Source organism: Symphalangus syndactylus, chromosome 9 (assembly GCF_028878055.3).
Source record: "Symphalangus syndactylus isolate Jambi chromosome 9, NHGRI_mSymSyn1-v2.1_pri, whole genome shotgun sequence".
Classification (NCBI taxonomy): domain Eukaryota; kingdom Metazoa; phylum Chordata; class Mammalia; order Primates; family Hylobatidae; genus Symphalangus; species Symphalangus syndactylus.
In genome coordinates this window covers 76,228,356-76,233,848 of record NC_072431.2, presented here as the reverse complement: position 1 = coordinate 76,233,848, position 5,493 = coordinate 76,228,356, and the positions used below count along the sequence as shown (strand labels likewise).

The window sequence follows — 5,493 nt, the reverse complement described above, 5'->3', positions numbered from 1 at the left end:
ATTTTCAAATGAATGTGCAAAATAATGAAATAAGGGAATGCTTAAAAACATTTTCTTAAACTTAGCCTTTAAGAAACATATATACATGTTTCTTAAACATATACATATATAGAGAACATATATATATGTTCTCTATGTTCTCTCTATATATAAGTGTTAATCATATAAAGTGGTATGAAGTAGTGGTGATGTAAGATGGTACAAAACAACAACAAAAAAAGTCTTGGGGGTGAACTTTCAAGCATGTTTTTAATAGATCACATAATTTCAGTTTTAAATATGTGTATATATAATTTTAAAAATAGATGTTACTAAGCATCATCTTACATGAAAATAGCTACTCTCAGGCATGTGTTTTGCCCCTCCATGTGCTTCTTTTTTGATTATGAAAGTGAGTTTCTGATGAGCTGGTTTCAGGGGATTTAGCTGGGTTTACAGCAGCAAGTGGAAGGAATTTCAAGCATTGCCTTCTAACATGTAAATACACAGGGCATGTGGGTGGCACATTCACAACTGGATCTGGATGGAACAGTCTCCAGACTGTTCCAACCAGATGAGAAGTTTTACCCTGGGGTCCATGAATAGGCTTTGTCTTCGGAATACTTGAAACTGTGCTCATCCTTTGGTTCTCTCTCTCTCTCTCTCTCTCTCAATCTCTCTCTCTCTTTCCTTTTTAAGGAACACAACTCAGATGTTTCTATCAGAGTCTCAGGGGCATCTAAGACCTGAGGAAGAGAAAGCACTCCTTAGCTAGAGAAAGACAAAAACACACTTCTCAGTAACTCCGTCTGGTGCATTTGACACGGTTTCCTTTTCTTAGGACCTGTGAGAAGATACAGACGTTTATTCAGACAGAAAAGGAAAGCATCTCTGCACATTCCCGCAAACCCTACGCCATCTTTTAAAATGTTAAAATTCAACAGTTTGGAATGTTTTTCACAGCGGAAGGGGAATACTAGGAATTGCTTGATAAAAAAACCTGGGCAGCCCCGGAGTCAAAGCCGGTTCCCGGCCCGGTCCAGTCCCGTGACAGCCTGCCTCCTCTTTCCTTTCAACATGACAGATGACGCTGTGTCCTTCGCCAGGGACTTCCTGTCAGGTGGAGTGGCCGCAGCCATCTCCAAGACAGTGGTAGCGCCCATCGAGCAGGTCAAGCTGCTGCTGCAGGTGCAGCATGCCAGCAAGCAGATCACCTCAGATAAGCAATACAAGGGCATTATAGACTGCGTGGTCGTATTCCCAAGAACCAGGGAGTCCTGTCCTGGCGCGGTAACCTGGCCAATGTCATCAGATACTTCCCCACCCAGGCTTTTAACTTCGCCTTCAAAGATAAATACAAGCAGATCTTCCTGGGTGGTGTGGACAAAAGACCAGTTTTGGCCCTACTTTGCAGGGAATCTGGCATCAGGCGGTGCCGCTGGGGCCACATCCTTGTGTTTTGTGTACCCTCTTGATTTTGCCTGTACCTGTCTAGCAGCTAATGTGGGTAAAGCTGAAGCTGAAAGGAAATTTCCGAGGCCTCCGTGACTGCCTGGTTAAGATCTACAAATCTGATGGGATTAAGGGCCTATACCAAGGCTTTAACGTGTCTGTGCAGGGTATTATCCGAGCTGCCTACTTTGGTATCTATGACACTGCAAAGGGAATGCTTCCGGATCCCAGGAACACTCACATCGTCATCAGCTGGATGACCACACAGACTGTCACTGCCTTTTCTGGGTTGACTTCCTATTCATTTGACATTGTTCGTCCCTCATGATGATGCAGTCAGGGCGCAAAGTAACTAACATCACGTACACAGGCACACTTGACTGCTGGAGGAAGACTGCTGGTGATGAAGGAGGCAAAGCTTTTTTCAGGGGTTCATGGTCCAGTGTTCTCAGAGGCTTGGGTGGTGCTTTTGTGCTTGTCTTGTTTGATGAAATCAAGAAGTACAGGTAAGTTATTTCCTGGGTTTTTTCCCCCTGTGAACAGGTATGTTGTATTATAAAACATATCTTGAGCATTCTTGACAGACTCCTGGCTGTCAATTTATGAATGGCCACTGTTTATTGGTTGAAAATGGGAAACAGTAATATTCATCTGACCAGTTTTCTCTTAAAGCCATCTTCATCATCATGATGATGATGGGACTCAATTATATTTTTTATTTCAGTCACTCCTGATAAACAACAAATTTGGAGAAATAAAAATATCTAAATAAAAAATTTTAAAAAAACCTATGGCTTTTTATTTACTAACAAATTTAACCATGGTTATGATGTGCATCCTTCATTACACAAATGTCCATAATGAAAATTCCCTATGTATGTAAAGTTACGTGTATTTTAAAGACTAAGTAGAATATATATATATATTTTTTTGAGATGGAGTCTTGCTGTGTTGCCCAGGCTGGAGTGCAGTGGCACGACCTCTGCTCACCACAACCTTTGCCTCCAGGGTTCAAGCGATTCTCCTGCCTCAGCCTCTGGAGTAGCTGGGACTACAGGCACGTGCCACCATGCCTGGCTAATTAGAATATTTTAACGATAATCATGTGTTAACTTTCTGATTATTTTTGCATTGAAGATAACAGCTAAAACTTTGTCCAATGTAAAACGGAGAGAGATCTGTTATCAGTTATAAGTGGCACAAGGGTTTGAACAATGTTTCCCAAAAGAACAACTGGGAAAGCTAAAGAAAGTATTTTAAGTATGTATATTAAGGCAATGTAAAGTCAAAGAGATGGTGAAGAATTATATATTTGAGACTCTCAGGAAAAAGAAAATTCAGAGATCTCAACCCTGTTTTTTAGGTATTTCCTGGCAGAATCTGCTCATTTAGGGGAGGCTCAGAGAGACTGAGAAAGTGAATAATGTGTTCTAATGACACATGCTGCTAAGAAGAAAAACAACCCAGACTTAGAGTCCATTAAGAAGGGAGAACAGGTTGAAATTTTGAAGAGTGGCACCACAGGGAAGCAGTTTTCAAAGTGTGATCCAGGTAGCCTAGATAATTTTTCCTCACCTAAGTTCTAGAACGAAGCACAGAGGAACAAAATGATGAAAAGCAAAAGATCTAACATATATAAATTGGAGTCTTGAAGGTTGTATAGAAAAAACAACCTGTTTACCACACTCAGCACTTCACTCCAATGTCAAATGTGTAAAACCTTATGTGCGAGGTATGCGTGTCTGTGTGTGATATGAGTGTGTGTTTCCCACACTGACTAATTCTCCAATTCTCCAAACATCAACTGGGTATCTTAAATTCAGTTATGATACTAACTACCTGAAGTTAACGCAGACCCCATAGGTAAATAGATCAGTCCTATAAAACTGTCCCCCACTTCAGACACTCAACACAAGTAGTGGGTCCTCATGTTACCCAGATTTCTGTCCAACTTGGCTACAAGTCAAGGGTTCCCATGAACTCCTCCTTAAGTTCAATATTTTGCTAGAATGGCTCACAGAGCAATAAGTTCAGAAGATCAGAGATTCTCCCTTCTACCAGAAGTGGCTGTCCCCTGACTTACCTTGTATGGGAGATCAGAAGAGGCCTTGCAGAGAGGGGTGGTGGTTTGATCCACTTGGGGGTCTTCTGCATATCTAGGACCACAGCCTGGGCCAAGCTGGGGGCCACCATTATTCATGGACCATCTTGTCTCTCTGGCAGAGGACTTGAATAAATCTATCACTCAAGATTTCCTTTTCCACCCCAAATCCACTGCTGATTCGTTTCCCAAGGACTCCTGAGTACTACAAACCCATTAAAACACTGTGGCTTCACTGGTCTGTAGCTATAGGAACTACCCAGTCATCTAAGGACTGTTTATTGAATACCACAAATTACTGATTTCAGCACCAGGGAGCAAAAAGACAAATATCCCTGTCCTGTGGCACTTACGTTCTAATGGGCTAGACAGAGAAACAACAATATGCATTAAAGCAATTCATTCACGCAATGCTATAAAGAGATTAGAGGTGTGGGGAAACTTCAGAGGGATGTAGTGAACCAGTGGGAGGAAAAGTGGAAAAGTAAATCATTTAAATGGAGTTGCCAGGACAGAGCTTGTCCAGAAGATGATTAGAACCATTTGACTTTTCAAAGCCCTGAAAGTCAACAGTACCCTACCTGACCTCCAGAGGTTCTGGGAGGATAACAAGGGGTAAGGCACTTCCAACTCCTCTGACAACTTGAAATCCCAAATTTGTGTAACCTCTTGTCTCAGGTTGTTTTCTGTGGACATTAGTGCCAGGTAAATAAAACATCTTCATGGTTTCTGTTCTTAGAGTGTCCTTTGAAACAGTCTAAAGTGAAATAAATTCCCTAGAAATATTTTATTCTAGTCAAACCAACCAGCCTCTTTATTTCCTATCTTTTGACAACTTTTAGTTGCCATTTGTAAGAGGTTTGTGCAAACTGCAATTACATCCGGCACATAATACTAGAAGCCCATGGGTACCCCATGGATTGAGAAGGCTTCACAAAATCATGTTTCTGGATATGGAAATAAATTTTGGTGAACGGAAAATCACTTATCAGAAAATCTAACGCACATTTTCCCCAATCAGCCAAATTGTTCCAGAACTTTACAAAAAACAAAACGGTATCAGCTTTTAGTATCTCTAATACATTCCTTTATTGCAGACAGCTTTCTGAATCACATTAAAACCACAGGATTGGAGTTGCCACAAGTTGCATTTTATCAGCACAAACAAGGGTGTTATTTTTTTTCTTTTGCCATACAAATTAGAGCGATTATTTCAATTCAAGCTGTGATAGTTCTGGGGAGAATGATTGCACATATATTATTCAAAAAAAAAAAGAAAAAAAGAAAAAAGAAAAGCTCACAGTAGGAATCTGCAATGCAGTGTTTAGTTTTGTTTGTGTTTGTTTTTTTTTAAACCCAGCTACTTAGCAGTAATTTATTGGCCTATTACTTCCACACTTCGCTGAATTCAGAAAGTCTATACTTGTCATGTTTACAACTAAACATACTCATAATCCTTTCTTTGCAATGAAACTTTAAGAACGCCATAAGCCAAAGTAAACATCAATTAAAAGATGCTGATTGTAAATTTAGAGGACATTAAATAAAATATTCTTAAAAACTCTCTTCTCTAAAGTTTCAGAGAGTCCAATATACAGGTAATAAACCCTTCAATTAGTGCTAATGCATGTTACAGAGCTTCTTGCCCTGTGCTGAGGGGTATTCAAAAGAAATGGACACTGAACTACCTGTAAAAATGCTTTTCCTCACCAAACTCCCTCTAATAGTTTTCAACACAAAATCAGATTAGCGAGAAGTTCAGGAAGACCTGCAGGCTACACTGAAATATCTGAGTGCAGGACAGAATTTATAGAATGAAATTCCTCCTCACTTTTTTACGTATAAATGACTTTTCTTATAAACCTCAAAAATTAGACACAATTTTGCTTGAAATTTTGAAATCTATTTTATTCTTCATATTAATTAAAAAATTTCAAATTAGATTGGAAATAAAATTTATA

At 39.7% G+C, this 5,493-nt stretch overlaps 1 pseudogene; it reads left to right on the top strand.

Moving 5' to 3' along the window:
* The first annotated feature begins 995 nt into the window (after positions 1–995).
* On the top strand, positions 996–2,218 carry LOC129490726 (ADP/ATP translocase 2-like; annotated as a pseudogene).
* Positions 2,219–5,493: the final 3,275 nt, after the last annotated feature.